The sequence below is a fragment of the Vulpes vulpes genome, chromosome 10, assembly GCF_048418805.1.
Source record: "Vulpes vulpes isolate BD-2025 chromosome 10, VulVul3, whole genome shotgun sequence".
NCBI classification, from domain to species: domain Eukaryota; kingdom Metazoa; phylum Chordata; class Mammalia; order Carnivora; family Canidae; genus Vulpes; species Vulpes vulpes.
Window position 1 is genome coordinate 72990162 of NC_132789.1, and position 12152 is coordinate 73002313.

The following is a 12152-nucleotide window of genomic DNA, read 5'->3' on the forward strand; positions in this document are numbered from 1 at the left end:
GATAAAATAGAACCACAGGGAGATACAGAGTTTAAAATATATCTGCTTACTATGACCAAGGAAATTGAGAATTTCTGCAAAAATTCGAAAACTACACACACACCCCCACACATGTATAAATATTAGAGCATATCTGAAAAAGAACTATATAGAAATTATAAGCTGAAAAATACAATCACCAAAATTAAGAACTCAGTAGATGGATTTAACAACATATTAGTTAAATGATTTAACTAATGTTAATGATTTAACAACATTAATGCCTGAGTGTCTCAGCAGTTGAGCATCTGCCTTTGGCTCAGGTCGTGATCCTGGAGTCCTGGGATCTAGACCCGCGTCAGGCTTCCTGCACGGAGCCTGCTTCTCCTCTATCTGTGTCTCTGCCTCTTTCTATCTGTGTCTCTCATGAATAAATAAATAAAATCTTTAAAACAAAACAAAACAAACATATAACATATTAAACACAAAGCTGAAGAGAAAATTAGATACATGAAAGATAAGTCAAGAAAATCTTCACAATGAAGTATGGAAAGTTAAAATTGAGCAGAAGTAAGATTATAAAAAACCATCTGTTTATAGTCATTGAAATTTACTATTAATTTTAAAAAATAAAAGGAGATCAAGGCGCCTGGGTGGCTCACTCAGTTGAGTGTCTGACTCTTGATTTTAGCTCAGGTCATGATCTCATTGTTGCAGAATAGAACAGTACATGAGGCTTCATGCTCAGTGGGGAGCCTGCTTGGGGTTTTCTCTCTCTCACTCTGCTCCTCCTCCACTCGTGCTCTTTCCCTCTCTCTAAAATAAGTAAATAAGTAAAAAAATAAAACAAAAACAAAAGGATAAAATGAAGGAGGATCCTTTTGGTGATTTAAAAAGTGTATAATTTGACCTACCCCATGAATTTATATATATATATATATATACATATATATATATATATATTCACATGATCGTACACACATACAGATGTTGTATATCTATATGTATGTATATATGTAATTTTTATACTCACTGGTTTTTAGAAGACAGAAATCTTATTTTAATAACCTTTGTTAACTATTGTAATAATGATACTATAAATGTATTCATCACTTTATAGTTATAAAGTACTTTCACATAGGCAACTTTATTCAACTCTAAAAATAACTCTATTAAATAGGTGTTATTTCTATTTCATAGTATTCTATATATAATATGATAGTTTTACTATCATTTATTTATTAAATAATAACTGTTGTTGATCTAAAAATTTTAATTAATAGGCAGTTGATATTGGACTAGATATTTCAACAACCCTAGGAGGTAAATTTTTTCTCTCTTATTACTGAAGGGGAAATGTTATATTTATTTCTAGAATAAAGACTTTTCACTTCAACAAAACTAAGTTTAAAAAAAGATTTAATATTAAGGAGCACTCATCTGGGTTCTTCGATTTCTTTTGCATTTTCTGGAGTGTTGTTAGATATAAAGAAAGGATTATGATTTTCAGATGAGTCCAGAAAAATACCAGCCTAAGCAATATTTTATGTGACAGTGAACAAGTTTCTGAAAATCCTGTAAACTAGGTAGCTCTAGGCCAGAATTCAGCAGCAAATAGCCATGGGGCAGAATTCAGAGATATATTTTGTTTGGCTTATCCAGTGAAGTGTACATGGCATTTTATTTATTTTTTTTAATATTTTTAAATTTTTCTTCAATTTATTTATTTATGATAGTCACAGAGAGAGAGAGAGAGAGAGAGAGAGAGAGAGGCAGAGGGAGAAGCAGGCTCCATGCACTGGGAGCCCGATGTGGGATTCGATCCTGGGTCTCCAGGATCGCGCCTGGGGCCAAAGGCAGGCGCTAAACCGCTGCGCCACCCAGGGATCCCCCCTGTACAGATTTTTAAAAACTAACTCTTACCTTCCAAATCACTTCTCTAGGTTTAACTGCTCTATCCCAACCCCTTAGTTTTGTCACATTTTCATAGTTTATCACTTTCTCCAATGTAGTATATAAGCATTCAGGTCTAGTTGACTAGGTCTTCATTCTTGAGAGGGCTTCTATATATGATGCAAAAATTAGTAGATAAAATTTGTATGTTTATTGGGGCGCCTGGGTGGCTCAGTGGTTGAGTGTCTGTCTTTGGCTCAGGTTGTGATCTCAGGGTTCTGGGATCAAGCCCCACATTGGGCTCCCTGCAGGGAGCCTGCTTCTCCCTCTGCCTATGTCTCTGCTTCTCTCTGTGTGTCTCTCATGAATAAATAAAAGCTCCAGAAAAATTGTATGTCTCTTACTGATCTGTCTTATATCCATTCCAGCAGATGACCCTGAAAGGGTAGAGGAGAAATGATACACCCTATATACCAATATACTCTATTCCCCTCACCCCCCAGTCCCTGGTAACCACCATCCTACTTTCTGTTTCTATGATTTTGACTACTATTAACTTCATGTAAGAGGAAGCATACAGTATTTGTTCATTTGTGACTCTCTTATTTCACTTAGCATAATGTCTTCAAGGTTCAACTATGTTGTAGCATGGTCAGGATTTCCTTCCTTCTTAAGGCTGGGTAACATTCCATTGTATGTGTGTACCCCACTTTGTTTATCCATTCATTTGTCAATGGACTTGGGTTGCTTCCACCTTTTGGCAATTATGAATAATGCTGCTATGAACATGGGTATACATTATCTGTTGAAGTCTCTTCATTCATTTCTAAAATTGGAATTGCTGGTCATGGCAATTCTATGTTTAATTTTTTGAGGAAATCCCATATTACTTTCCACAGCTACTGCACCATTTCACAGTCGCATCATCAGTGCACAGAGGTTCCAGTTTCTCCACAACCTTGCCAACTCTTGCTACCTTCTGTTTTTTGTTTTGTTTTTTAAAGATTTATTTCTTTATTTAAAAGGGGAGATAGGTGGGCAAAGGGAGAGAGATAATCTCAAGCAGTCCCCACTGCACACAGAGCCTGACTGGGGCTGGGGGCTCAATTTCATGATCCTGAGATCATGGTCTGAGTCAGAATCAAGAGTTGGATGCTTAACCGACTAAGCCACACAGGTGTGCCCATTTTTGCTTGTTTTTTTTTTTTTTTTTTTTTTGGTTTGTTTGTTTTTTGTTTTTTTTCAGACCAAAAAAAATCACATTTATTTCAATAGTTCAAAGTGCAAATACAGCAAGTCAGTTCACAATGTTTCAAGATACAGTTTTAAGAATAATGAAAACTTGATATATAAAAATGAAAGGGTAAATAGCAGAAATAAAGCTCAATTAAAAAAAAATTCAAGTAACCCAAAAACCTTTAGACTAAAATATTCCATTTATGACAATTTGAAAACACCTTATAAATACCAGTAGCACACTGCCATCCAAAAGGGCGTCTCAGGGGATCCCTGGGTGGCGCAGCGGTTTGGCGCCTGCCTTTGGCCCAGGGCGCGATCCTGGAGACCCGGGATCGAATCCCACGTCAGGTTCCCGGGGCATGGAGCCTGCTTCTCCCTCTGCCTGTGTCTCTGCCTCTCTCTCTCTCTCTCTCTCTCTGTATGACTACATAAAAAAAAAAAAAAAAAAAAAAGACAAAAGGGCGTCTCAAAGAAGGAGAATCACCCCAAACCAGTCAGCTCAGGATCAGATTGGAAGTTCTTGGGGCTGGCTATTCCTGATTTGGCAGCCTCACTCTCACTGTGGATCGATATGGTTCGACCCATGATACTTGGATGTTTAGGCAAATTCTAGAAAATGCTTAAAGTTCAATCTGAGGCCAACACCCTGATAAGAGACACTGAAATGGCCACTATATACTTACAAGATTTTAAAGACCAATCTTAGCTTCAGGCCTCTGGTGTTACCGGGGGAAAGAAACAGACTGATACTTCTTCCATTACTTAAAACCTTTCTGTAAGGTTGTAAGGTTCTGTAAGGTTGGCCTTTACAACCTCCTCACGAAAATCATACTTCGTTATATATTTACTTATTTCTACACATACAGAACTTCTATGTAAAGTAGAAAAAGTTCCCACTAGGAAGATAATTAAAGGTTGTTAATGTTCTTTGTATCACTTAGCTAAGACACATGTTTATTTCTGCTCCACAGAAGCAATGTTAGCTACTCGCTTTAATTCAGGAAAGGTGTGTGCTTTCAGGATAGTTGAGATAAGATATTTATTGCATCTTTTTCTCAATCTTCTTCATCTTTTCATTATAGACAGTAAACTGAGAGTCTGTTCCGAAAATTCTATCCCACCATGTAAATGTGGAAGAATAGTTTCCGATGAAGTTCATGTGGTAGAAATCATGATGCCAAGAACCAGCATTGAAAGGGATCAGATTTAAAGGGTTCAGGGGAATGTCATAGCCACTATGGACATCAATAGTTTCTATCAAACGAATAGTCACCCATACCCAAAGGAGAATGACATGATCACATAAAAGCATGATTCCAATGAAAAATCCAGTTCCAAGAATCAGAATTTCCAAAGGATGTGCATATTCAGCTTCCATTCTAAATGGAGCCTGAAACTCATGATGAACTTTATGAATATATTTATATATTCTTTGTGATGTAAGAGCCTATGCAGGAAATAGTGCCAGGTATCCTCAATCACCACACAGCCAAAGCATCTTGCCAAAAGCATATACCATCTTGGCATCCTTTCCCAATCATAAGGTATATTAAAATATCTGTAAAATAATAAGTTCCACAGATCAAAGGAAGCTGGATACAAAAGTGATTAAAGAGAAGTACTTTAAAACAATTCCATTGGTTTTCCCATGTTTCTGGTTTATCCTTTTGAATTTTGTACTTTTTTCATGAAAGGTATAAATTGAAACAAAAATCCAGGTAAACAGAACAAGAAATAAAGAACTTCATGAACTATCAAGGATCCCCATGTTGCAACCTGGAACTTTGTATAATTATTCAACATATAGTTCCAAGCATTTAAAAATGGTTCTTGTAGAGGGTTCTCAGGTAAAAGTGAATCTACATACTCCATAGCCAAGGATGCTGAACCAAAGATGCTGATACTTTCATTTGTTGCCACTTTTCAAATCTTTGTAGAAAGTCTTAGAATTCTGGCCAAGGGGCAGGAATGTTACATTTTTGTTTTTTAATAGCCATTCTATCAGGTGTGAAGTGGTATACAGTAAAAGTTGTTTTGCTTTGAAAAAGCAAAGCTTTGAAAGTTGTTTATACTTATTCTCATTTCAACCCTCTCTATGTGTCCCTACCTTTCCACAAATAGGCCTCTTTTTTTGGGTGGGGGTAAGATTTTATTTATTTATTCATGAGAGACAGAGAGAGAGAGAGAGAGAGAGGCAGAGACACAGGCAGAGGGAGAAGCAGGCTCCATGCAGCGAGTCTGATGTGGGATTCAATCCCGGGTCTCCAGGATCAGGCCCTGGGCTGAAGGCGGCGCTAAATAGCTGAGTCACCTGGGCTGCCCAAATAGGCCTCTTTTAAGGTCACCAAAATCCTTGATCATGCTGAATCCAATGGTCACTATTCAGTCTTCAACTCACACAACCCCAATGTAGCACTTGACATAACTGAACATTCTTAAAACATTTTCTTCATTTAGTTTTCTGAATAACACTTTCTCTTGGTTCTCCTCCCTCACTGGATATTCCTTCTCCAACTCTTTTGCTGGTTTCTCGTCAACTTCTCCCTCTCACACCCCTCTTCTTCTCTCTACCAATATTCCCCATGTAATCAAGTAAAAGGTTTTAAAAGCCATTTAGAACTTGACAACTCACAAATATCTAGCTCTGACTTCCCACCTGACCTCCAGACTTGTATATCTAACTTCCTACATAACATATCTAATAGGCACCTCAAGCTCAGCTTATCCAACATGTCGGATTTTCCCACCAAACTTGTTCTTCCCTTACTTTTTACTTCAATAAATAGCAATTCCATTCTTCTAACTGCTCGGGCCAAATGTTCTGGAGTTATCTTTGGATATCTTTATCTTCCTTCTCGCACATTCAATGTCCATTTCATAACAAACCCAGTCATCTCTGCCTTAAACTATATCCAGAATGCAACCTCATTGTCCCTCTTTCTAGTTACCATACTAGCTAACCTACAATCATCCCTTGCCTAGATTATTACTATAGATAGGCTCTTATTGAATCTTCTGCTTTTTCTCTAATCCTTAAAATTGAATTTCAACATGTAAGCCTGGTCATTTATTCAGGTCAAGTGACCCCTCTCCACTAAGATTCTGCAACAGCTTCCCATCTCACTCAACGTAAAAGCCTGTATAACAATGGCATCTAAGGTCTTTCAAGATCAGACCCTCTCCCTTTCCTCTTATTCTTGTGATCTTATCTCCTACTACTACTCTCTTCCAATTCATTCAGTTACACTGGCCCCCTTGCTGTCTTCCAACAGACAGGTATGATGCTTCTCACATTTATGTATGATACACCCTCACATCCAACTTCCGCTCAAATATTACTGTAGAAATGGTGCCATTCTGAACACCCTATATAAAACAGCATCACTCTCCTCCTCTTGAATCAGTTTTATTTTCTCCAAGGCACATATCACTATTTGGTATTCTATATATTAACTTGTTTACTTGGCTTTTTTTGTTTCCTTTTGCTTCAATGACAGCTCCATGAAGCAGAGACTTTGTTTTGTTCACTACTGTTTCTCTAGCACATATTTGCTCAACAAATATTAGAATAAAGAAAAAAAGATTGATTTAGGTACAGGTAGCAACTTTAGTGGGTTCAAGCTTTGCCCAGATGTGATCCTTCTTCAAGATAGGAGCCATGAGTTAAATATAGAATATTTATATCCCAAGCACATATTTCACTGAGCAACATCAAAGGTATCTTCAAGCCTCTAGATAGTTGATTAATAAAATCTAGGAGGATAATCAAGCATACATTGTGTGGACACTGTGTTACATAGAATACAGAGAGAAGACTCGGTCCTTCCCTTTTCAGGACCTAAAATCTGTAATCTGGCTACCATCTTTATTCATTCATTCAACAAATATCTATTGCATAAAAAAAAAAAACTAATTTCACTACACCATCAGAGGCGTGAACAAAAATACTTTAAGTGAACTGTCCTTTGAAATGTTCTCTAAACTAGTTGCTCAAAGATTTCTAAGACAGCTACCTAAGTCATAACAATTTCAAAGTGTTTTCTTTCACCAAGTCAATGTAGTAAAACATGTTGGCATTGGATGGAATTTCACCTAAATAAAGTTTTTATAAAATGGTAAACAGCACTACAGAGCCACTTGCATTTAACTTCTTTTTTTTTTTTTGCATTTATCTTCTAAATAATAATTCCATTCACATAGTTTGAAATAATACTAGTTTCCCAACTAAGTATTTAATGTAAAATAAAAGGGATGTTTTTTAAGATCAAAAGGTATTTTAATTGGCATAAGAATTCTAAACATAGATCTTAAATCCTGATCTTCAAGTAATGTTTATCTTCTCACAGATATTTAAAAGATGGAAGACCCATTTTTGAAAACTTTAAATATATTACAATAATAACTCCTTAAATTTCTATATATCTCTATGGATTTCAAAGCTGCTTTCATAAACATCATTATACCAACTCTAATACTAACCCTATGAGCCAGCTATTGTGTTATCTTCATTTTAAAGTTATTTTCTTTGCAACATTCTATAAATATCCATTCATAATTGCCAGATTTGTCTATTGCTCAAATAAAATGATAAAAACTGTACATATTACAATAATATTAATACCTACCATTTATTAATTGCCTCTGTTTTATCATATATAAAATAAGGTCAATAATTTTACCTCCTTCAGAATGTTAAGAAATTTAATGTACACTTAAAAAGTATTTATATGTCTGGTTTATTTTTCAGACAGAAACTTTAATAATGGACTATCCATTTTAAAACCAGACTTAATAATCTTAACAAGGGATAAGCAACAATAAAGGTCTTAACACCTGGCCCAATCTTAAAGTAGCCCCATCTCTCTAAGCACCGCAGATGTGAAGAAATGATTCATTCATTTAAGAAATATTCATCAGGCATGGTTCTAGGCACTGGAGAGACATGGTAAAGAGGGCATAACTCTGTCCCTGTGGACCTTAGACTACAGTTGGGGAAAGACAAGGAAAACATGAAGGGAGAAGAGGGAGAAGGGAAGGATATAACAAGCATGGGTAGTGTTAACTAGGATGATGAAAATAAAACAAGACACTATAATAGAGTGATGGGCAGGTGTATGATTGGCTTCTTTGGTTTGGTTAGTCAGGGATGGCTTTTGTGAGGAGGTGACATTTGCACTGAAACTAGAATAATGATGAGGAAGAGCCAAGCATAAAATAATATGGCAGAAAAGCATTTAAAGCAGAGTGTACAGCAAATGCAAAGAACCAAAAGCAGGAATGAGTTATGCTGTTAAAAGAATAGATCAGCCATCATGGCTGGGGAACAAGAGACAAGGTGTGATATCTGAGGAGGTTGGAGGGCCTGCAGGAAAGGAAATGACAGAAGGACATGCCATTCATGGTTAAGAAGTGTGGATTTTATTCCTGCTGTAGTGGCAGCAGTAGGATAGTCAGTGGTTGAAACACGGTGTTTCCAAGTAGAATAAACAGAAGCAATGCTTAAGACATACATCAAATGAAAAAGCTGGGCAGCCAACAAAGCCCTGGAGCTTGATAATAAACAGACCTACTTACTGCCCATATGACAACCGGAACTCACTTACTGAATGCCAATTATAAGCCAAGCAATGTGAATACAGAATAACCAAGTTGTGTTGAATCACTTTTCAAACAGAAAGAGTTGGAAATGAAAAACAATAGACTTCTGAAAAGAGCAGCAATTTGCAGTGGTCTTGAGAAAAGTTACAGCATGCTCAAAGCAAACAAACAAACTCTACCAGATTAGTATACACCAGTTTCTCAACCCTAGCCTTCTCGACATTTTGGACCAGATATTATCCTTTTGTGGGAAGCTGTCCTGTGCATTGTAGGATGTTTAGCAGCATCTCTGGTCTCTACCCACTAGATTAACAATAGCACCACATCCCTAGACATTACAACCAAAAATGCCTTCAGGCTAAATGTCCCTTTGTGAGGCAAAATTGCCCCTGCTCAAGAACTCACTGGTATAAGTGACAACTTTTAACCTTATATAACCTTGAGATATATGTTCTAAGACAGGTTGGGGTATTTTAATTTCCAAATTAATAAACTATAGTAAAAAAAAAAAAAGAAAGAAACTGTAGTAAATAGTGGGTAAAAACACTGTGAAATGGCTAGTTCCATTATTTCATTTATCTTTGATGGCTGACACAATCCCATGGTTGTCAAGTTACAGATCTCTCATAGGCCCACTCTATGTGCTCAAGCGTTGCTTTTGGGACTGGGTATAGATAAATGAGCAAGTAGATTAAAAAAATCTTCCCTTGGGGCACCTGGGTGGCTCAGTCAGTTAAGTGACTGACTCTTGATTTTGGCTCTGGTCATGATCTCAGGGTGGTGACATCGAGTCCCCCAAAGGGCTCCACGTCCCACATGGAGTCGGCCTGAGATTCTTCCCTTTCCCTCTCCTCCCTCTGCCTTCTCTGCCCCTCGCACATTCTCTCTCTCCCTCTCTTATTTTAAAAGATAAATAAAATCATAAAAATAAAAATCTTTCCCTTATAGACTTGATACTCTCATGAGGAAAGGGAGGGCAAACAAAGAAATAAGAATGACATTTAGAATGTCAGAAAGTGACAAATACAAGAGGAAAGTTAGGAAGACAGATAGATAAGCCAAGGTGGGGATAGGGTAGAAATTTGAAATAGGATTATCAAGAAAATCTCAACAAAAAGGTGCTATTTAAGTAAAAACTTAAGAGGAATAGAAAGTAAACAATGAAGAAAGCAAAGGGAACAGCTACTACAAACTCCCTAAAGCAAGAGTGGGGGCTGGGTGTGTTGTGGAATAACCAAAAACAAACAACAACAACAAAAAACCAGGGTAGCTAGTCAGATATGACCAATTATGCTTTAATTAATCACTGATCTGGCTAAAATAAAGTTCTCTGATCGGCATCATGGTCAGTTTTGAAATGGAAAATTCCTTGTTATGGTTTCTTGAAAGTTGGGGAATAGGGTAGGGAAGCACTGGTCCTGAACACCTTATAACTCTTTGAAAATGTACAGTAGGGATGCCCAGGTGGCTCAGGGGTTGGGCACCTGCCTTCAGCTCAGGTCATGATCCCGGGATCCAGGATCAAGTCCTGTTTTGGGCTCCTTCTGAGGAGCCTGCTTTTCCCTCTGCCTATGTCTCTGCCTCTCTCTCTCTCTTCTGTGTTTCTCATGAATAAATAAATAAATCTTAAAAAAAAAGAAAGAAAATGTAAAGTAACCCAGCAATTGAAGAATAATTCCAAATATTTTACTTATAATTAGCTCCTGAGGTGTATCTCAAATGGAGGAAATGGTCTTCATGTTCTCTCTTTTTCCATGTTTTCCTTTTTTGTTTCATCTAAGATGAAAGGAAATTTTCTAATTAAGAAAACAGAGAAAAAAATTAAAAAAAAAAAAAACAGAGAAAAATGCTGGCCCAAACTGAATTATTTTTAGAAGAGTAAACTACAATTTGATGAGACTGAGCTATATTATTACCTGATCAAAGAAATAGGTTGGCCCAATGTCCAAAGATTTAGCTTCAGTAAACAGTAAAGGCTTCCATTCTGCCATGAGACCTAAAAAGGAGAAATTAGTACTCTGAAGACAAGTTATCATGTTTGTAGCTGATATCCCAAAGCACTTCATAGTTTTAAAGTTTAGATGTTTTATTTTCAATGAAATATAAAAAAATTGTGGGATGGGGGAATGGAACTGTTTCTTTGCCTGTATTTTCACTTTATGGGCTATCAACTCGGTATAGATACAATCAGAAGGATTGCATGCTGTGGGCAAACAAAGCAATAGCATGTCACTACCAAGTTGTTCAACCTTGGCACTAATGACATTTTGGGCCAGATAATTCTTTGTGGTAAGAAGCTATCTTGTGCATTGTAGGGTGTTTAGCAACATCTCTGGCCTCTACCTACCAAACATCAGGAGCATACCTTCTTTCCCAGTTATGACAAGTGTCTCCTGACATTGTCAAATATCTCTTGGGGATCAAAAGTGCCTCTGGTTGAGAATTATTATGCCAATGCAATGTCCTGGGTTTGATGTGGGAGGAACTGATGAAGATAAGTGACACTGCTGATGACAGGGCCATTTATAGCAATGGCACTCAAAATGTGGTCCTTGGACAAGAGGCCTCAGCATCACCTGGGACCTTGTTAGAAATGCAAATTCTCATTCAGACTTAATGTATACTGTGTCAGAATCTCTGGAGGTGGCATCCAAGGAAACTGTGGTTGAACAAGCCCTTCAGATGATTCTGAAAAGTGCCCAAATTTGAGAAGCACTGACCAAGAGGACACATTTTACCAAGCAGGTTGTGAAAACCACCCTCGTGACTGGAGGAGGAGAAAGTCTAGGACAGGCTAACTCAAAGCTAATGAGCCTACCGGATTTACAGTGGAAAGATGGAACACACAATGGAGAATGGGTAGCAGCCACAGCATCAATGGAATGGGAAATGTGAGGGACTGAGGATTGTTAGCTGTTACTATTATTAGTGGAGAAAATTTTCAGAGGCCCAGGTTGGACTAGCTCTTCCTTAAAAAGAAGTAGGAGAATCTCTTTAAAATGAAGATTTGAGGGACAGCAAAACTCCTATTTACCTAAACATCTCCATCTAATTCCACTTTAAGTAAATCCAGTATCTCAAAAATCCTCGGTTAAAATGTAAAAATACAAGCATTTACATTGTAACATGTGACACACAGTAATGAAAAATCTCATGTCCTACAATGTTGTGCACTAAAAATAATAGGGTTTATGGAAAAAAATAGGGTTAGGGCACAACATTTAAAATCTACATTACTTTGGAACCAAAGCACAAAAAAACACGTGTCAATAATTGGCACCTGAGGTGAAACTTAAATAGCCCAGGAAGGCACTTATAGCCAGAAATTACTTCAGGGGATATTAAACAACAACAACATAAAAATAAAAATAAACTTAGGGGTACTGAAATAATGTGGATAAAGTAGAGTTTCTTGCCAGTGGGGTTGCTTTAAGGTGGACACA

The 12152-nt window shown here is 37.1% G+C and overlaps 1 pseudogene; it reads right to left on the reverse strand.

Annotated features, from left to right (window-relative positions):
• Positions 1 to 4150: 4150 nt before the first annotated feature.
• LOC112930714 (methylsterol monooxygenase 1 pseudogene) lies at positions 4151 to 4638 on the reverse strand (annotated as a pseudogene).
• Between the last annotated feature and the right edge of the window lie 7514 nt (positions 4639 to 12152).